This window comes from Pristiophorus japonicus, chromosome 23, assembly GCF_044704955.1.
Source record: "Pristiophorus japonicus isolate sPriJap1 chromosome 23, sPriJap1.hap1, whole genome shotgun sequence".
Lineage (NCBI taxonomy): Eukaryota > Metazoa > Chordata > Chondrichthyes > Pristiophoridae > Pristiophorus > Pristiophorus japonicus.
In genome coordinates, this window is record NC_091999.1 from 40,398,415 (window position 1) to 40,420,820 (window position 22,406).

A 22,406-nucleotide genomic window follows, 5' to 3' on the forward strand; every position below is an offset into this window, starting at 1 on the left:
GAGGAGTTGAGGATAATAGTAAACATAAGAAAAGGAACATAAGAAATAGGAACTGGAGTAGGCCATACCCCTCGAGCCTGCTCCGCCATTCAATAAGATCATGACTGATCTGATCATAGACTCAGCTCCACTTGACCGCCCGCTCTCCATAACCCCTTATCCCCTTATCATTTAAGAAACTATTTCTGTCTTAAATGTATTAAATATCCCAGCTTCCACAGCTCTCTGAGGCAGCGAGTTCGACAGATTTACAACCCTCTGAGAGAAGAAATTCCTCCTCATCTGTTTTAAATGGGCGGCCTCTTCTTCTGAGATCATGCCCTCTAGTTCGAGTCTCCCCCCATCAGTGGAAACATCAGCTTTGCATCCACCTTGTCAAGCCCCCTTATAATCTTATATGTTTCGATAAGATCACCTCTCATTCTTCTTAATTCCAATGAGTCGAGGCCCAAACTACTCAACCTTTCCTCTTAAGTCAACCTGCTGATCCCTTATAACAACCGAGTGAACCTTCGCTGAACTGCCTCCAAAGCAATTATATCCTTTCGTAAATATGGAAAACAAAACTGCATGCAATATTCCAGGTGTGGCCTCACCAAAACCTTATATAGCTGGAGCAAGTCTTCCCCACTTTTAGACTCCATCCCCTTTGCAAAATACGTCAAGATACCATTGGCCTTCCTGATCACTTGCTGTACCTGCATACTATCCTTTTGTGCTTCGTGCACAAGTAACCCCAGGGCCTGCTCTACTGCGGCACTTTGCAATCTTTCTCCATTTAAATAATAACTTGCTCCTAGACATCTTACTGCAATTATATAGGACCCTGGTGAGACTACACCTGGAGTATTGTGTACAGTTTTGATTGCTTACCTCAGGTAGGACGTACTTACTATTGAGGATGGCAACGAAGGTTCACCAAACTGATTCCTGGGATGGGGGATTGTCCTGCGAGGAGAGATTGAGTAGACTAAGCCTATATTCTGGACAGGATAGTAGAATGAGCGGTGATCTCATTTTAAAACATACAAAATTCTTACAGGGCTTGACAGTGCAGATCAGAGATGTCAAACATGCGGCCCGCGGGACAGACATGGTCCCGCAAGCCTCTTCCTCCGGCCGCCACGTGTTTTAATTTATATGACCCCTCCCCCCCAGCCCCGATCTTTTGCTTGCTGACTGGAATACAACCTGAATTTGTCGGCCAGCATGGAACAGGAGGAGGGCGGCGGAGGCATGGGGAAGGTCAGTCGGTGTCCACGGGGAGCAATTATGTGACAACGAGGGCACTCACATGGATTGTCAATGGGAGATAAGCTTTGAGTGAGGCAGTGAGTGGATAAATACCAAGAGAGAGTGGGAGGAGTGTCGCTGGAACTCCCGGTGATTTAACAGGTGATGGGGGTTAGTGCAGGGTAGATAGTGAGGGGATTGTGTTTCTACATTTCTACCCCATCCTCGGCCCCAGCGAGGCGCTGATTTTGAAATTCTCAGCCTCCTGTTCAAACTCCAAGATGGCCCTGCCCCTCCCTATCTCTCTAACCTTCTCCAGCCCCTACACCCCTCCCTCTCTCTGTAACCTCCTCCAGCACCTACACCCCTCCCTATCTCTGTAACCTCCTCCAGTCCCTACACGCCTCCCTATCTCTGTAAACTTCCCCAGCCACTACACCCCTCCCTATCTCTGTAACCTTCTCCAGCCACTACACCCCTCCTTATCTCTGTAACCTCCTCCAGTCCCTACACCCCTCCCTATCTCTGTAACCTTCTCCAGCCCCTACACCCCTCCCGCTCTCTGTAACCTCCTCCAGCCCCTACACCCCTCCCTATCTCTGTAACCTCCTCCAGCCCCTACAACCCTCCCTCTCTCTGTAACCTTCTACAGCCACTACACCCCTCCCTAACTCTGTAACCTCCTCCAGTCCCTACACCCCTCCCAATCTCTGTAACCTCCTTCAGCCCCTACACCTCTCCCTATCTCTGTAACCTCCTCCAGTCCCTACACCCCTCCCTATCTCTGTAACATCCTCCAGTCCCTACAACCATCCCTATCTCTGTAACCTCCTCCAGCCCGTACACCTCTCCCTATCTCCGTAACCTCCTCCAGCCCTACACCCCTCCCTATCTCTCGAACCTCTCGAGCCCCTATAGCTCTCCCTATCTCTCTAACATTGTTCGGGTTAACTTCAAACCACCACTAGGATTCTGTTAGCCTTAAAGTAAATGCAGGTTTTATTAATACAAGCCGGCAGGGGAGCTATCCTTGATGGACTGCTCGAAGATAGAGCCAGAGACATATTACTTTATACAGTTTCAGATTATAGCATTAAGTAATTACGCAAGTTACAACTAATACATGCTGATTGATTAATACATGATTGATTGGAAGAGCGCTTCCTCCAATCTGCCTTCTATATGCCTTAATTGGCAATTCCAAATACCTGTTGTTATGATTCTTTCATTTAACTCTTATTTTGTTATACAATTCAAATTCTATGTTATCTGCATCCGTGCCCAGCTCCCAAGGCCTTTGGTCTATGGATTGGAACATCTGCTCCTCTGTGGAAGGCATCCCACACATGCTTCCCACAGTCTGAAAAACAGGCTGTGGGTTCCATTTTAAAAACCTGTTAACTCCATTTTAAAACATCGCAATTATTATTATTAATTGTAATTACCATTTGTAATCTGCCCTTTCAGTCCTCCTGTTGGTCCCTGATTATTTCTAAATAATCAGCTGACCACACATATGTTCTGAACCATCTGCTGGGAATGGTGATATCAAGTCCATATCCCTGGGATCGTTCGTAGTTCCATCTTTTGCGGAGTCTTTAGATACTACCCCTGACCATTTCCCTGGGATATTGGCACGCCACTTATATTTCTTTTTGTACATACAGTGCATAAGCTCGGGGGTCTTGGTTGTTTCCCTAACGAGTTACAAAGTCACTCGCCTCCCTATCATGGCTACATTACATAATTTACAAGGCTGTTTGCTGTTCGGCTAGATCCACGTGGTTGTATAACTCTCTGTTCTTGCACATCAGATATAGTTGGATCACGATACATATCCCTTCCACTACCATTATTACCACAATTGAATGCCACATCAATTTGAGGACTGCGTAGGCTTTAGGTGATCAGCCCTTAAAAATACCCCACCAAGAACAACAATTTTCCTTTCCCTGCCTTATCCTGTCCTGATTCCTATGTCTCCCGCCTCCGTTTCGTTGATCAGGCGATAGGATTGGGACACTCACGACTCAGATCAGGTATTCATGCCGCCTTTTTGTTTGATTAACCCGCTTTGGATCGAGCAAATGCTTTCTGCGTTCTTGGTTACGGGTCTTGGCCAATCTCTTCATTCTGCGTCTCTTGTATCTGCCTGTACAGTCTCCCAGTAGCATCAACACCACTATCAGCTGCACTAGGACTAACACATGGGATATATTTCTAATCCCGATCTTATAACTTTGCTCGGGTAAGCCTCGCCTGTCTTTGCACTTGTTACATAACATCACCAACCAACTCAAGGCTATTTCTATCTGTACTGCCACTAGGGTATGGGAAAGGATCCTTATCCAGGGGTGTATAATTTCAAGTACCAAGGCGGGTTTTTCAGCTTATCCTTTATTTCACTGTCCAGTTCTTCAGCTTTCTCCTTCAGCTCTGAATATCTTTTAATGTTATTTCTTGAGCTAGTTAAATCTTCAAGTAACAGGGGAATTGATTGTGCTTGCTCTTACATGTAAACATCAATATCTTGCTTAATCTCACCGTTTATATTTCATGTCACTGTCTTCCTGGCATGTCATGCCTGCTCTTCCCGCTGCCACCGACAATCTTGGAGTAACGTAAGTTCCCAGGCTAGTTACCACACAATATTCTCCTTGCCCTTGATAGGTGTAATGTAGGTTCGGGCAGGGTTTATTCCAATGACGCATCCTTCCGTAGTATTGTCAAACCCGCATCTATCCTGTACCATCTCCCACTGTGCGAGGACCTATAGTTAGGCTTCCTCCTCTCTGGCACACGGATAACGATATTCCCCTTATATTTCCATTCTTTTTGATCTCATACTGGTCCATCGCGGATGTACTCTTCCCCTCGTATCATGCTTGTTTCCCCTCACATACTCCTGCAACCGCATACACATTTGTCATTCCTTTCAAAAAGAGCCACATTACAGCAAAAGTCTAAAGGGACAAAGTGTGTTAAAAAGACAAGCCTGAAGGCTCTGTGCCTCAATGCGAGGAGTTTTCGTAATAAGGTGAATTAATTAACTGCACAAGCAGCAATTAATGAATATGATATAATTGGCACCACGGAGACATGGCTGTCCTAAGGCTGTGTCCTCTGGTTCTGGACTTCCCCAACATCGGAAACAAGCTACCCGCATCTAACCTGTCCCGTCCCGCCAGAATCTTTATGTTTCTATGAAATCCCCTCTCATCCTTCTAAACCCCAATGTATAAAAAAACAGTTAATCCAGTCTCTCCTCATATGACAGTCCAGCCATCCCGGGAATCAATCTGGTTAACCTTCGCTGCACTCCCTCAATAGCAAGAACGTCCTTTATCAGATTAGGAGACCAAAACTAAACACAATATTCCAGGTGAGGCCTCACCAATGCCCTGTACGACTGCAGTAAGAATCTGTTGAATCTGCATTTTACTGTAATTCTATCGCATTCTGAACCGGTAAAGAAATGGAATCGTGAAATGTATCTGTGTCTCTCAGTCTCTGTCTCACTCTCTACCTCTGTCTCTTTAGAGATCTGTGCATTTGTTTGCGTGTATGAGACTTTGTCTCCCTCACTCTGCCTCGCTCTGACTCACTCTGTCTCTCCCTGTTTCTCTGTTTGTCTCGGTCTCTCAATCTGCCCGTGTCTTTCTCACAGTGTCCAGTTCTGTTGCAATGGGATTCTCTCAGTCTCTCTGTCTGACTGTCTCTCTCTTTCCCATTATTACTGTCTGTCTATGTCTCTGCCTGCCTGTCTCTCTTTGCCTGTCTCTGTTCGACCCTGTCTCTAACTTGTTGAGTATTTCCATCATTTTCTGTTTTTATCTCTGTCTCTCTCTCTCTCTATCTTCTCTCTCACTACTATCTCTATCTCTTTCTTTGTCGCTTTCTTTTTCCATGTCTTTGTCTTTGTTTCTGGTTTTCCATTACTACATGCCTCCCTCTCTTTATGGAGCACACACACAAACATCTCTGTGTATGTGTGTGTTTGAGTCTTTGTCTCACTCAGTCTGCCGATTCCTCTCAGTCTCACACTTGCTCTCTCTCTCTATTTCTCTAGCTCGCTGTCTGTCTCTCCCTGTTTCTCTTTTTGTGTCTGTCTCTCAATGTGTCTGTCTCTTTCTCATGGTGTCCAGTTCTTTTCACAGCGCGATTCCTGCTGTCTCAAAATCTACACCCGTCAGTCCCTCGTTAGTATAGTCGTGAGTATCCCCACCTGTCATGCGGGAGGAAGCATTTTCGAAATGTAGAATTGTACTTCTGTTAGTCGGTATAGATTCATATTAAAAGTTCCAGAGCTACATAGAAGAGTAAAAATACAGCAAGAGGAGATTGGCACTTCCAGATTTTTAGGAAACGGAGACTTTTTCAGGACTCTGCGGCGTTCTGTTGCAGAGAGATGATTGATTGAGTTTTGTCTGAGTAACATTTAAAGAGGCAGCAATCCAGTAGTCGTGCCTGGGTGATTAAGGCGATGGAGCAAGAAACCCATTGGGGTTTCACCGCGCAGGTTCGATCCTGCTGACTACTGATTCCAGCATTTTTCATTCCATTTCACAATTTAACCAGATCCCTGCAAAACGGATCCTGAGTTCGGTGGAATAACGTCCTTCAACACTGACATTTTTTTCTCATGTTCATTAATTTGCAATATTCACGATACATACGGATAGAAAAACGGAAAAATCAGCCAAATTCGCGACAGTGATTCAGCCTGTCGATCCTTCTTTATGTCTAAGGCACTCTGTGTATGTCCATTGGTGCGTGTATATTTTTGGTTATGTGTGTGTGTGTGTGTGTCTCTGTGTCTGTCTATCTGTATGTATGTCACTGTGTATGTGCAACTGTCTGTGGATATCATCACCATGAATTTGGTATGAACTGGAACTTTTTAAAAAGAATTGGGGAAAATAATACAGTTGTGACATTTGATATCGGCTTTGGTTCAGCGGCAGTATTTTCGACTTCAAGTCCCACTCCTGAGACTTGAGCATATAATCTTGGCTGACACTCAAGTGCAGTCCTTGCAGAATTTTACATTGTTGAAGCTGTTGACTTTGGGATGAAAGTTTAAAATGAAGCTCCGTCTGCTCTCTCCGGTGAATGTGAAAGTTCCCACAGCATTATTCGAAAAAGAGTAGTGAGTTGCCCGGTGTCATTTTTATATAAATATTCTGAAATGCTCACTGAAAACCTGAGTGTATGCGTGTGTCTGTGAGGGTGGCGCTCAAGCCCAGATTCTCACAGAGACAGAATGTGAAGGTTCACAAGTCCAGAATGGCCGAATGTGTAAGTCGTTGCATTTAGGATCTAATGGGTTTATTTCCGCGTGGTTTCGAACCCCACTCCTGGTAACTCTTGAATTTTGCACCGATTTTCTCCCATTCTGCTCAGTGTTACCCGAATGCCTTCTGTTGAATCAGTAACACTGTCACACTCTCAACTGACAAAGAAATGGGATTGTGGAATGTATCTGTGCCTCTCACTCTCTGTCTTTAGAGAGGCCTGTATATCTTTATGTGTTTGAGTCTCTGTCACTCTCTGACTCACTCTGTCTGAGGACCTACGAGCTGAATTCAGGGAGCTCGGATTTAAATTAAAAAGTAGGACCTCAAAGGTTGCAAACTCAGGATTGCAACCAGTGCCACCTGCTAGTGCGAGCAGGAATCGCAGGATAGCTCAAGTGAATACGTGGCTTGAAATGTGGTGCAGATGGGAGGGATTCAATTCCTGGGACTTTGGAACCGGTTCTGGGGGAGGTGGGACCAGATCTAAACCGGAAGGTCTGCACCTGGGCAGGACCAGAAACAATGTCCAAGGGGGAGTGTTTGATAGCGTTGTTGGGGAGGGTTTAAAGCAGGGCGACAGGAGACAGAGGGAAGTAGAATGGGCGCAGAACGAAAGATTAAAAGTAAAGGTGGAGGGCAGAGAAACCCACGGCAAAAATCAAATAGGGCCACTTTACAGCAAAATTCTAAAGGGTCAAAATGTATTAAAATAACAAGCCTGAAGGCTCTGTGCCTCATTGCGAGAAGTATTCGTAATAAGGCGGATGAATTAACTGCACAAGCAGCAATTACTGAATATGATAAAATTGGCATGACGGAGACATAGCTCCAGGGTGACCAAGGCTGGGAATTCAACATTCAGGAAGCATAGACAGAAATGGAAAGGTGTTGGCGAAGTGTTGCTGGTTAAAGCGGAAATTAAGGCAATAGTAAGGAACGACATTAGCTTGGATGATGTGGAACATGTGTGGGTGGTGCTGCGGAATACCAAAGGGAAGAAAACGCTCGAGGAGTTGTGTACAGATCAGCAAACAGTAGTAGTGAGGTTGGGTACAGCATCAAACAAGAAATAAGGGATGCGTGCCATAAAGATACAGCAGTTATCAAGGGCGACCTTGCTCTACATGTAGATTGGGCTAACCAAACAGGAAGCAATACGGTGGAGGAGGATTTCCTCGAGCGTATTAGGGATGGTTTTCTCGACCAAGATGTCGAGGGACCATCGAGAGGGCTGGCCATCCTCGACTGGGTGGTGTGTAATGAGAAAGGACAAATTAGCAATCTTGTTGTGCGAGGCCCCTTGGGAAGAGTGACCATAATAAGGTAGAATTCTTTATTAAGGTGGCAAGTGACACAGTTAATTCAAAGACTTGGGTCCTGAACTTAAGGAAAAGTAACTTCGATGGTATGAGACGTGAATTGGCTAGAATAGACTGGCGAATGATACTTAAAGGGTTGACGGTGGATAGGCCATGGCAAACATTTAAAGATCACGTAGACGAACTGCAACAATTGTATTTCCCTGTCTGGAGTAAAAATAAAACGGGGAAGGTGGCTCAACCGGAGCTAACAAGGGAAATTAAGGATAGTGTTAAATGCAAGGAAGAGGCATATCAGTTGGCAAGAAAAAGCTGCAACCTGAGGACTGGGAGACATTTAGAATTCAGCAGAGGAGGACAAAGGGTTTAATTAGGAGGGGGAAAATAGATAATGAGAGGAAGTTTGTTGGAAACATAATAAAGTTCTATAGATATGTGAAGACAAAAAGATTAGAGAAGGCAAACGTCGGTCCCTTGCAGTCAGATTCAGGTGAATTTATAATGGGGAACAAAGAAATGGTAGACCAGTTGAACAATTACCTTGGTTCTGTCTTCACGAAGGAAGACACGCATAACCTTCCAGAAATACGAGGGTACCGAGGACCTAGCGAGAAGGAGGAACTGAAGGAAATCCTTATCAGTCAGGTAATTGTGTTAGGGAAATTGATGGGATTGAAGACCGCTAAATCCCCGGGGCCTGATCGTCTTCATTGGAAAGTACTTAAGGAAGTGTCCCTAGAAATAGCGGATTCATTGGTGATCATTTTCCAACAGTCCATGGACTCTAGATCAGTTCGGATGGACTGGAGATTAGTTAATGTAACACCACATTTTAAAAAAGGAGGGAGATATAAAATGGATAATTATAGACCGGTTAGCTTGATATCAGTAGTGGGGAAAATGTAGGAATCAATTATTAAAGATGAAATAGCAGTGCATTTGGAAAGCAGTGACAGGATCGGTCCAAGCTGCATGAACTTCTGAAAGGGAAATCAAGCTTGACAAATCTTCTGGAATTTATTGAGGAAGTAACTAGTATAGTGGACAAGGGGAACCAGTGGATGTGGTGTATTTGGCCTTTCAAAAGGCTTTCAACAAGGTCCCACACACGTATTGGTGTGCAAAGCTAAAGCACATGGTATTGGGGGTAATGTACTGACATGGATAGATAACTGTTTGGCAGACAGGAAGCAGAGAGTCGGGATAAACGGGTCCTTTTCAGAAAAGCAGGCAGTGACTAGTGGGGTGCCACAGGGCTCAGTGCTGGGACCCCAGCTATTTACAATATACATTAATGATTTAGAAGAAGGAATTGAGTGTAATATCTTCAAGTTTGCAGATAATACAAACCGGGTGGCGGCGTGAGCTGTGAGGAGGATGCTAAGAGGCTGCAGGGTGGCTTGGAGAGGTTAGGTGAGTGGGCAAATTCATGGCAGATGCAGATTAATGTGGATAAATGTGAGGTTTGGTGGCAAAAACAGGAAGGCAGAATATTATCTGTATGGCGGCAGATTAGGAAAAGGGGAGGTGCAATGGGAGCTGCGTGTCGCTCGGTCTCTGCATCTCTCTCTCTTCAGAGAGCTGTATCTGTGTTTGAATGTTTGATGCTTTGTCTCTCTCCGTCTGACTCACTCTGTCTGTCCCTGTTTCTCTGTTTGTCTCTGTCTCTCAATCTGTCTCTTTCTCACGGTGCCCACGTCTGTTCCAATGCGATTCTCTCAGACTCTTTGTCTGACTGGCTCTCTCTTTGCCATCATTCCGGTCTGTCCATGTCTTTGCCTGACTCTGTTAGTCCCTGTCTCTAACCTGCTGAGTATTTCCATCATTTTCTCTTTTAGTCTCTATCTCTCATTCTCGATAAGTCCCTCTCCTTGTCACTATCTTTATCATTGTCTTTCTCTCACTCTTTCCCCCTCTCTCTTAATAGATCACACACACACATCTCTGTATATGTATGTATTTGAGTCTTTTTCTCACTTAGTCTGCCTCTCCTTCTCAGTCTCACACTATCTGTCTCTCGTTGTCTCTATCTCGCTGTCTGCCTCTCCCTGTTTGTCGGTTTGTCTCTGTCTCTAAATGTGTCTGTCGACTTCTCATGTTATCCAGTTCTGTTCACAGCTCGATTCCTGCTCTGACAGAGCAGCTATCCGTCAGTTCCTCGTTAGTATAGTGGTGAGTATCCCCGCCTGTCACGTGGGAGACCGGGGTTCAATTCCCCGACGGGGAGGCAGATGTTTCAAGATGTCGAATTTTACTTCTGTTTCTTGGAAGAGATGCATGTTAAAAATTCCAGAGCAATATAGAACTGTAAAAATACAGGTGGAAGAGATTGCCTGTTCCAGATTTTTAGCAAACGGAGTCTTTTTCAGGATTCGTTGGCCGTCTGCTGCACCGAGATGGATGACTGAGTTTTTTCTTGGTAACGTTTAACAAAGCAGCGACGCAGTGGTAGTGGCCGAGTGGTTAAGGCGATGGACTAGAAATACGTTGGGTTATACCGCGCAGGTTCGAATCCTGCCGACTCCGATTCTCAGCATTTTTCATTCCATTTCACAATTTAACCAGTTCTCTGCCAAACTGATCCTGAGATTGATGGAATAACGTCCCACACCTTTCAACACTGAAATTTTTTTCTCGTTTTTATTAATCTGCAATATTCATGATACATCCGTTTAAAGAAATCGCAAAAATCAGTCAAATTTGCTACAGAGATTCAGCCTGTCTATCCCTCGAGATGTCGAAGGCATCTGTGCATGCCCGTTGGTGCGTGTAATTTTTTGGTTATGTGTGTGTGTGTCTCTGTGTCTGTCTATCTCTATATATATCTCTGTGTATGTGCAACTGTCTGTGGAAATCATAACCATGAATTTGGTATATCCTGGATCTTATAAAAAAGACTTGGGGAAAATAATACGGTTGTGAACTTTTGTATCGGCTTTGGTTCAGTGGCAGTATCCTCAACTGAATCAGGAGTGTGTGTGTTCAAGTCGCACTCCTGAGACTTGAGCATATCATCTTGGCTAACACTCAAGTGCAGCACTTCAGGAATTTTGCAATGTTAAAGCTGTTGACTTTCGGATGAAATGTTAAATTGAAGCTCCGTCTGTACCCTCGGGTGGATATGAAAGGTCCCAGAGCATTACTCGAAACAGAATAGGAGAATTGCCCCCGTGTCAATATTACTAAAAATGTTCGTAAATGCTCACCAAAAGCCGATGTGCATGCGTTTGTATGTGGGATTGGGGTTGAAGCCCAGTTTGTCACAGAGACACAATCCAAGCTCTCACAGGACCAGGATAGCCGAGTGGTTAAGGCGTTGGCCGTAAAATTCAATATGTTTTTCCGGCGTGGGTTTGTACCCCACTCCTGGTATCTCGTTACTTTAACATGTATTTCCTCCCATTCTGATCAGTAGTGCCCGATTTTCATCGGTTGAATCAACAATTTTCTGCAACTGTGTGAGACTCTGAACCGATAAAGAAATGAAATTGTGAAATGTATCTGTCTCGCTCGGTCTCTGCCTCTCTCTATCTTCAGAGAGCTGTATCTGTGTTTGTATATTTGAGTCTTTGTCTCTCTCAGTCTGACTCACTCTGTCTGTCCCTGTTTCTCCGTTTGTCTCTGTCTCTCAATCTGTCTCTTTCTCACGGTGCCCACGTCTGTTCCAATGGGATTCTCTCAGACTCTTTGTCTGACTGTCTCTCTCTTTCCCATCATTTCGGTCTGTCCATGTCTTTGCCTGTCTCTGATAGTCCGTGCCTCTAACCTGAGAAGTATTTCCATCATTTTCTGTTTTAGTCTCTATCTCTATATCTCTATCTGTCTCTCACCTTGTCACTGTCTTTATCATTGTCTTTATCTCACTCTTTCCCTCTCTCTCTTAATAGATCACACACATTCATCTCGATATATGTATGTGTTTGATTCTTTTGCTCACTCAGTCTGCCTCTCCTTCTCAGTCTCACACTTTCTGTTTCTCATTGTCTCTATCTCGCTGTCTGTCTCTCCCTGGTTGTCGGTTTGTCTCTGTCTCTCAATGTGTCTGTCGACTTCTCATGGTGTCCAGCTCTGTTCACAGCTCGATTCCTGCTCTGATAGAACTCATGCTCGTTAGTATCGTGGTAAGTATCCCCGCCTGTTCTGCCGGAGACCGTGGTTCTACTTCCCTACGCGGTGGCAGCTTTTACAAAATGTAGAATTGTACTTCTGTTTCTTGGTGTTGATTCATGTTAAAAAGTTCCAGAGTGATACAGACCCAGTACAAATACAGGAAGAGAAGATTGCCTCTTCCAGATATTTAGCAAACGGAGACTTTTTCCGGATTCTGCGGCCGTCTGCTGGACAGAGATGGATGACTGAGTTTTATCTGAGTAACATTTAATGATGCAGCGAGCCAGTAGTCGTGGCCGAGTGGGTAAGACAATAGACAAAAAATCCATCAGGGGTTCTCTGCGCAGGTTTGAACTCTGCCGACTATGTTTCTCAGCATATTTCATTCTGTTTCACAATTTAACCACGTTACTGCAAAACTGATTCTGAGATAGATGAAGCAACATCTTTCGACGCAGCCGCTGTTTTCTTTCTTTCATTAATCTGCAATATTCACGATACATACGGATTGAAACACGCAAAAACCAGCCACAGAAGCGACAGTCACACTGCCTGTCTATCCATCTATTTGTCAAAGGCAACCTGTGTATATCTTGATCTGGGTGTCATTGCACATCAGTCATTGAAAGTTGCATGCAGGTGCAGCAGGCGGTGAAGAAGGCAAATGGCATGTTTGCCTTAATGGCTAGGGGATTTGAGTATAGGAGCAGGGAGGTCTTACTGCAGTTGTACAGGGCCTTGTTGAGGCCACACCTGGAATATTGTGTTCAGTTTTGTTCCGCGAATCTGAGGAAGGACATCCTTGCTATTGAGGGAGTACAGCGAAGGTTCACCAGCATGATTCCCGGGATGGCAGGATTGACATATGAGAAGAGACTGGATCAACTGGGCTGGTATCCACTGGAGTTTAGAAGAATGAGAGGTGAACTCACAGAAACATATAAAATTCTGACGAGATTGGACAGCTTAGAGGGTGAAAGAATGTTCTCGTTGCTAGGGAGGATGAGAACAAGGATTACAGTCTAAGAGTAAGGGGTAAGCCATCTAGGACCTAGATAAGGTGAAACTTCTTCACTCAGAGAGTGGTTAACCTGTGAAATTTTCTACCGCAGAAAGTCGTTGAGGCCAGTTCGTTGGAAAAATTCAAAAGGCAGTTAGATATGGCCCTTACGGCTAAAGCGATCAAGGGGTCTGGAAAGAAAGCAGGAAAGGTGTACTGACGTTGAATGATGAGCCATGATCGAAGGGCCGAATGGCATATTCCTGCACTTAATTTCTCTGTCACTTTCTTTCTATGTTGATGCGTGTAAAGTTTTGGTTATTGTGTGTGCGTGTGTCTGTGTATGTCTATCTGTATATATGTCTCTGTGTATGTGCAACTGTCTGTGGAAATCATCACCATGAATTTGGTATGTCCTGGAACTTTTAAAAAAACTTGGGGAAAATAATACGGTTGTGAACTTTTGCATCGGTTTTGGTACAGTGGCTCCATTCTCGACTGCATCAGGAGGTTGTGTGTGTAAGTCCCACTCCTGAGACTTGAACACATCATCTTGGATGACACTCAAATGCAGTATTTGGGGAATGTTGCATTGTTGAAGCTGTTGACCATCGGCTGAAATTTTAAATTGAAGCTCCATCTGCACCCTCGGGTGGATGTGAAAGTTCCCAGAGCCTTAGTCGAAAAAGAATCGGAGAGCTGGGCTCGTGTCAATATTACGAAAAATGTTCGTAAATGCTCCCTGAAATCCAATGTCTCTGTGTGTCGCTGTGGGGGTGGAGCTGAAGCCCAGATTCTCACAGAATCAGTGTCCAACCACTGACCGGATCAGGACCAGGATGACCGAGTGGTAAAGGCGTTGGACTTAAGATGTGATGGGTTTATTGCCCCGTGGGTTCAAACCCCACTCCTGGTAATTCCTTAATTAAACAGAGTTTTTTCCCATACGGCTCAGTGATACCCGATTTTCATCTGCTGAATCTCCAATTTTCTGTAACTCTGCAACTCTGTGACACTCTGAGCCGATAATGAAATGAAATTGTGAAATGTATCTGTGTCGCTCTCTCTCTTTAGAGAGCTGTGTTTATGTTTGTGTATTTGAGTCTTTGTCTCTCTCAGTCTACCTCTCTGACCCACTCTGTCTGTCCCTGTTTCTCTGTTTGTCTCTGTCTCTCAATCTGTCTCTTTCTCACGGTGTCTCGTTCTGTTGCAGTGGGATTCTCTCAGACTCTCTGTCTGACTGTCTCTCTCTGTCCCATTATCTCTGTCTGTCCATGTCTTTGCCTATCTCTGTTAGTCCCTGTCTCTAACCTGATAAGTATTTCCATTATTTTCTGTTTTTGTCTCTATGTCTCTCTCTATCTATCTGTCTTTCTCTCTATCTGTCGCCCTCTTTGTCTTTCTCTTTGTCCCTGTCCTTTTCTCTGTTTCTCAATGTGTCTGTCACTTTCTCACGGTGTCCAGTTCTGTTCGAATAGGATTGTCTCAGTCTCTCTGTCTGACTGTCTCACTCTTTCCCATCATCTCTGTCTGTCTATGTTTCTGCCTATCTGTCTCTCTTTGCCTGTCGCTGGTAATTCCTGTGTCTAACCTGCTGAGAATTTCCATCATTTTCTGTTTATATATTTGCCTCAGTCTCGATCTGCCGCTCTCTCTCTATCTGTCTCTCTCCTTGTCACTGTCTTTATCACTGTCTTTCTTTCACTCTTTCCCTCTCTCTCTTTATTGATCACACACACACATCTCTGTATATGTAGGTGTTTGAGTCTTTTTCTCAGAGTCTGCCTGACTTTTCAGTCTCACCCTTTCTGTCTCTCGTTGTCTCTCTCTCTCGCTATCTGTCTCTCCCTGTTTGTCTCTGTCTCTCAATGTGTCTGCAGACTTCTGTTCACAGCTCGATAAATGCTCTGACACAACCTGTATCCTCGTCCGTATAGTGGTGAGTATCCCCGTCTGTTACGTGGGAGAACTGGATTTAATTCCCCAACAGAAAAGCAGCTTTTTCAAAATGTCGAATTTTACTCCTGTTTCTTGGTATAGATTCATGTTAAAAAGTTTCAGAGCAATATAGAACAGTAAAGATACAGCAAGAGGAGATTGCCTCTACCAGGTTTTTTGCAAACGGAGACTTTTTCAGGATTCTGTGGCCGTCTGCTGCACAGAGATGGATGACTGAGTTTTTTCTGAGTAATATTTAAAGTGCCAGAGACGCAGTAGTTGTGGCCGAGTGGTTAACGCGATGGTTGAGAAATCCTTTGGGTATTCCCCGCGCTGGAACGAATCCTGCCGGCTACGATTCTCAGCATTTTTCATTCCATTTTACAATTTAACCAGGTTTTTGCAAAACGGATCCTGAGAAATGCAGAAGAACGTTCCACCCCTTTCAACACTGACATCTATTTCTCATTGTTATGCAATATCTCAATATCTGCAATATTCAAGATACATACGGATAGAAAAACGCAATAATCAGCCAAAGTAGCGACAGTGATTCAGCCTGTCTATCCCTCTATATGTATAAGGCATCTGTGCAAATCCGTTGGTGCATGTATATTTTTGGTTATGTGTGTGTCTGTGTCTCTGTGTCTGTCTATCTGTATCTATGTCTCTGTGTATGTGCAACTGTCTGTGGAAATCATCACCATGAATTTGGTATGTTCTGGAACTTTTAAAAAAGACTTGGGGAAAATAATACGGTTGTGAACTTTGGTATCGGCTTTGGTTCAGTGGCAGCATCCTTGACTGAAAAACGCAAAAGCCAGCCAAAGTAGCGACAGTGACCCTGCCTGTCTATCCATCTATTTGTCTAAGGCAACCTATGTATATCTTGATCTGGGTGTCATGGTACATCAGTCATTGATTGTTGGTATGCAGGTGCAGAAGGCGGTAAAGAAGGCAAATGGCATGTTCGCCTTCATAGCGAGGGGATTTGAGTATAGGAGCAGGGAGGTCTTACTGCAATTGTACAGGGCCTTGGTGAGGCCACATCTTAAATATTGTGTTCAGTTTTGGTCTCCAAATCTGAGGAAAGACGTCCTTGCTATTGAGGGAACACAGCGAAGGTTCACCAGCATGATTCCCGGAATGGCAGGACTGACATACGAGGAGAGACTGGATCAACTGGGCTGGTATCCACTGGAGTTTAGAAGAATGAGAGGGGATCTCATAGAAACATATAAAATTCTGACGAGATTGGACAGCTTCGAGGCTGGAAGAATGTTCCCGTTGCTCTGGTGTTCGAGACCAAGGATCATAGTCTAAGAATAAGGTGTAAGCCATTTAGGACCGAGATGAGGAGAAACTTCTTCACTCAGAGAGTGGTTAACCTGTGAAATTTTCTACCGCAGAACGTCGTTGAGGCCAGTTCGTTAGATATATTCAAAGGGGCACTTACGGCTAAAGGGATCAAGGGATATGGAGAGAAAGCAGGAAAGGGGTACTGAGATTGAATGATGAGCCATGATCTTATTGAATGGTGGTGCAGGCTCGAAGGACCGAATGGCATATTCCTGCACAAAATGTCTATGTTTCTATGTTTCTATGTTGATGCGTGTATATCTTTGGTTATTGTATGTGCGTGTGTCTGTGTTGTCGACATGTATGTATATTTCTGTGTATGTGCAACTCTCTATGGAAATCATCACCATGAGTTTGAAACGTCCTGGAACTTTTTAACAAACTTGGGGAAAATAATACGGTTGTGACCTTTGATATCGGTTTTGGTTCAGTGGCTCCTTTCTCGACTGAATCAGGAGGTTGTGTGTGTAAGTCCCACTCCTGAGACTAGAACACATCATCTTGCCTGACACTCAAATGCAGTACTTGGGGAATGTTGCATTGTTGACGCTGTTGACCATCGGCTGAAATTTTACATTGAAGCTCCATTTGCACACTCGGGTGGATGTGAAAGTTCCCAGAGCCTTAGTCTAAAAAGAATAGGAGAGTTACGCCCGTGTCAATATTAAGAAATATGTTCGTAAATGCTCCCTGAAATCCGATGTGTCTGTGTGTCGCTGTGGGTGTGGAGCTGAAGCCCAGATTCTCACAGGCAGATTCCAACCTCTGACAGGATCAGCATCAGGAAGGCCGAGCGGTAAAGGCGTTGGATTTAAGATGTAATGGGTTTATACCCGCGTGGGTTTGAACCACAGTCCTGGTAATTCCTTAATTAAACGTAGATTTTTCCCATCCTGCTCAGTGATACACGATTCTCATCTGCTGAATCTGCAATTTTCTGTAACGATATGACACTCTGAGCCGATAATGAAATGAAATTGTGAAATATATCTGTGTCGCTCGGTCTCTGCCGCTCTCTCTCTCTTTCGAGAGCTGTGTTTGTGTCTGTGTGTTTGATTCTTTGTCTCTCTCAGTCTGCCTCTCTCTGACACTCTCTTTCTGACTTTCTCTCTCTGTCCCATTATCTCTGTCTGTCCATGTCTTTGCCTGTCTCTGTTAGTCCCTGACTCTAACCTGATAAGTATTTCCATTATTTTCTGTTTTTGTCTCTATGTCTCTCTCTCTCTATCTGTCTTTCTCTCTATCTGTCTCCCTCTTTGTCTCTCTCTTTGTCCCTGTCCTTTTCTCTGTCACTGCATCGCTAATTGCCTCCCTCTCTTTATGGAGCACGCAAATACATCTCTGTGTATGTATGTGTTTGAGTCTTTTTCACATTCAGTCTGATCCTCTCTTTCAGACTCAAACTTTATGTCTCTCTTTGTCTCTATCTCACTGTCTGTCTCTCCCTGTTTCCCTGTTTGTCTTTGGTTCTCAATGTGTCTGTCTCTTTCTCACCGTGTCCAGTTCTGTTCGAATGGGATTCTCTCAGTCTCTCTGTCTGACTGTCTCACTCTTTCCCATCATCTCTGTCTCTCTATGTTTCTGCCTGTCTGTCTCTCTTTGCCTGTCGCTGGTAGTTCCTGTCTCTAACCTGCTGAGTATTTCCATCATTTTCTGTTTATATCTTTGCCTCTTTCTCTATCTGTCGCTCTCTCTCTATCTGTCTCTCACCTTGTCACTGTCTTTATCACTGTCTTTCTCTCACTCTTTCCCTCTCTTTTAATAGATCACAATTACACATCTCTGTATATGTAGGTGTTTGAGTCTTTTTCTCGCTGTCTCTGACTGACTTTTCAGTCTCACCCTTTCTGTCTCTCGTTGTCTCTCTCTCGCTGTCTGTCTATCCCTGTTTGTCGGTTTGTGCCTGTCGATCAATGTGTCTGTCGACTTCTATTCACAGCTTGATTACTGCACTGGCGCCACCCATTCCCTCGTTCGTATAGTGGTAATTATGCTTTCCCTGTTACACGGGAGAACCGGGTTCAATTTCCTGACGGAAAAGCAGTTTTTTCAAAATGTCGAATTGTTCTTCTGTTTCTTGGTATAGATTCATATTAAAAAGTTCCAGAGCAATATAGAACAATAAAAATACAGCAAGAGGAGGTGCCTCTTCCAGATTTTTTGCAACGGAGACTTTTTCAGGATTTTGTGGCCGTCTGCTGCACAGAGATGGATGACTGAGTTTTTTCTGAGCAACATTTAAAGTGCCAGAGACGCAGTAGTTTTGCTGAGTGGTTACAGCGATGGTCTGGAAATCCTTTGGGTTTTCTGCGCATTGGTTCGAACCCTGCCGACTACAATTCACCGCATTTTTCATTCCATTTAAAATTTAACCAGGTTTTTGCAAAATGGATCCTGAGATAGGCGGAATAATGTCCCACACATTTCAACACTGACATCTATTTCTCATTTTTATTAAACTGCAATATTCATGATACATACGGATAGAAAAACACAAAAATCTGCCAAATTAGCGACAGTGATTCAGCCTGTCTATCCCTCTGTATGTCTAAGGCATGTCTGTTGGTGCGAGTATATTTTTGGTTATGTGTGTGTGTGTCTCTGCGTCTGTCGTTCTGTATATATGTCTCTGTGTATGTGCAACTGTCTGTGCAAATCATCACCATGAATTTGGTATGTGCTGAAACTTTTTAAAAAGTCTTGGGGAAAATAATACGGTTGTGAACTTTGGTATCGGCTTTGGTTCAGTGGCAGTATCCTCGACCGAAAAACGCAAAAGACAGCCAAAGTTGCAACAGTGACCCTGCCTGTCTATCCATCTATTTGTCTAAGGCAATCTTTGTATATCTTGATCTGGGTGCCATGGTACATCAGTCATTGATTGTTGGTATGCAGGTGCAGCAGATGGTGAAGAAGGCAAATGGGATATTCCCCTTCATAGCTAGGGGATTTGAGTATAGGAGCAGGGAGATCTTACTGCATTTGAACAGGGCCTCCGTGAGGCCACACCTGGAATACTGTGTTCAGTTTTGGTCTCCGAATCTGAGGAAGGATGTCCTTGATATTGAGGGAGTACAGCGCAAGTTCACCAGCATGATTCCCGGGATGGCAGGACTGACATATGAGGACAGACTGGATGAACTGGGCTGGTATCCACTGGAGTTTAGCAGAATGAGAGGAGACCAGAAGAGACATGAAAAATTACGACGAAATTGGACAGCTTAGAGGCTGGAAGAATGTTCTCGCTGCTGGGGAGTTCGAGACCAAGGATCACAGTCTGAGAGTAAGGGGTAAGCCATTTAGAAACCGAGATGAAGAGAAACGTCTTCACTCAGAGAGTGGATAACCTCTGAAATTTTCCACTGCAGAAAGTCGTTGTGGCCAGTTCATTAGATATATTCAAAAGGGAGTTAGATATTGCCCTTACGTCTAAAGGGATGAAGGGGTATAAAGAGGAAGCAGGAAAGGGGTACTGAGGTTGAATGATCAGCCATGATGTTATTGAATGTAGTGCAGGCTCGAAGGACCGAATGGCATATTCCTGCACCTAATTTCTATGTTTCTATGGTGATGCGTGTATATTTTTGGTTATTGTGTGTGCGTGTTTCTGTGTATCTCTCTGTATGTCTGTCTCTGTGTATGTCCAACTGTCTGTGGAAATCATCACCATGAATTTGGTACGTCCTGGAACTTTTTAAAAAACTTGGGGAAAATAATACAGTTGTGAACGTTGGTATCGGTTTTGGTTCAGTGGCTCCATTCTCGACTGAATCAGGAGGTTGTGTGTGGAAGTCCCACTCCTGAGACTTGAACCCATAATCTTGGCTGACACTCAAATGCAGTACTTGGGGAATGTTGCGTTCTTGAAGCTGTTGACCATCAGCTGAAATTTTAAATTGAAGCTCCATCTGCACCCTCGGGTGGATGTGCAAGTTCCCCGAGCTTTAGTCGAAAAATAATAGGAGAGTTGCGCCCGTGTCAATATAACGAAAAATGTTTGTAAATGCTCCCTGAAATCCGATATGTCTGGAGCTGAAGCCCAGATTTTCGCAGAGGCAGAGTCCAACCTCTGACAGGATCAGGGCCAGGATGGCCGAGTGGGAAAAGCGTTAGACTTAAAATCTAATGGGTTTATACCCGCGTGGGTTCGAACCCCACTCCTGGTAATTCCTTAATTAAAGAGATATTTTTCCCATCCTGCTCAGTGATACCCGATTTTCATCTGCTGAATCTCTAGTTTTCTGTAACAATGTGACACTCTGAGCAGATAATGAAATGAAATTGTGACATGTCTCTGCCGCTCTCTCTCTTTCGAGAGCTGTGCATGTGTTTGTGTGTTTGAGTCTTTGTCTCTCTCTGACCCACTCTGTCTGTCGCTGTCTCTCAATCTGTCTCTTTCTCACGGTGTCTGGTACTGTTGCAATGGGATTCTCTCAGACTCTCTGTCTGACTGTCTCTCTCTTTCCCATTATCTCTGTCTGTCCATGTCTTTGCCTGTCTCTGTTAGTCCCTGTCTCTAACCTGATAAGTATTTCCATTATTTTCTGTGTTGTCTCTATGTCTCTCTCTCTCTATCTGTCTTTCTCTCTATCTGTCGCCCTCTTTTTCTCTCTCTTTGTCCCTGTCCTTTTCTCTGTCATTCCATCACTATTTGCCCCCCCTCTCATTTTGGAGCACGCAAATACATCTCTGTGTATGTATGTGTTTGAGTCTTTTTCTCATTCAGTCTGATCCTCCCTTTCAGTCTCAAACTTTCTGTCTCTCTTTGTCTCTATCTCACTGTCTGTCTCTCCCTGTTTCCCTGTTTGTCTCTGGTTCTGAATCTGTCTGTCTCTTTCTCACGGTGTCCAGTTCTGTTCGAAATGGATTCACTCAGTCCCTCTGTCTGACTGTCTCACTCTTTCTCATCATCTCTGTCTGTCTATGTTTCTGCCGATCTCTTTCTCTTTGCCTGTCGCTGGTCGTTGCTACCTCTAACTTGCTGAGCATTTCCATCATTTTCTGTTTATATCTGTCTCTCTCTCTATCTGTCTCTCTCCTTGTCCCTTTCTTTCTCTCACTCTTTCCCTCTCTCTCTTTATAGATCACACACACACATCTCTGTATATGTAGGTGTTTGAGTCTTTTTCTCACTGTGTTTGCCTCACTTTTCAGTCTCACCCTTTCTGTCTCGCGTTGTCTCTCTCTCTCGCTGTCTGTCTATCCCTGTTTGTCGGTTTGTCTCTGTCGATCAATGTGTCTGTCGACTTCTGTTCATAGCTCGATTACTGCTCTAACGAAACCCGTACCCTCGTCCGTATAGTGGTGATTATCCCCGCTTGTTATGTGGGAGAAGCGGGTTCCATTTCCCGACGTCGCAGCAGTTTTTTCAAAATGTCGAATTTTCCTTCTGTTTCTTGGTTTCGATTTTATTAAAAAGTTCCAGAGCAATATAGAACAGTAAAAATACAGCAAGAGGAGATTGCCTCTTCCAGGTTTTTATGCAAACGGAGACTTTTTCAGGATTCTGTTGCCGTGTGCTGCACAGAGATGGACGACTGAGTTTTTTCTGAGTAACATTTAAAGTGCCAGAGACGCAGTAATTGTGGCCGAGTGGTTAAAGCGATGCACTAGAAATATTTTGGGTTTTCTGCGCGGAGGTTCGAATCCTGCCGACTACAATTCTCAGCATTTTTCTTTACAATTTAACCAGGTTTTGGCAAAACTGATCTTGAGATAGATGGAATAACGTCCCACACCTTTCAACACTGACATTTTTTTCACATTTCTATTAGTCTGCAATATTCACGATACATACGGATAGAAAAATGCAAAAATCAGCCAAAGTAGTGACTCAGCCTGTCTATCCCTCGATATGTCTAAGTCATCTGTGCATGTCCGTTGGTGCCTGTATATTTTTGGTTATGTGTGTGTGTGTGTGAGTGTGTGTGTGTGTGTCTGTGTCTGTCTATCAGTATATATGTCTCTGTGTATGTGCAACTGTCTGTGGAAATCATCACCATGAATTTGGTATGTCCTGGAACTTTTTCAAAAGACTTGGAGAAAATAATACGTTTGCGAACTTTTGCATTGGCTTTGGTTCAGTGGCAGCATTCTCGACGGACAAATGCAAAGGCCAGCCAAAGCAGCGACAGTGACCCTGCCTGTCTA

The 22,406-nt window shown here is 44.1% G+C and overlaps 2 non-coding genes across 2 annotated transcripts; both read left to right on the forward strand.

The window, feature by feature from the left end:
- Positions 1-10,004: 10,004 nt before the first annotated feature.
- On the forward strand, positions 10,005-10,076 carry trnad-guc (transfer RNA aspartic acid (anticodon GUC)). The gene has a single exon. It is a non-coding gene; the product is annotated as a tRNA-Asp (tRNA).
- Positions 10,077-20,339: 10,263 nt separating this feature from the next.
- On the forward strand, positions 20,340-20,422 carry trnal-uaa (transfer RNA leucine (anticodon UAA)). Its single transcript has one exon. It is a non-coding gene; the product is annotated as a tRNA-Leu (tRNA).
- Positions 20,423-22,406: the final 1,984 nt, after the last annotated feature.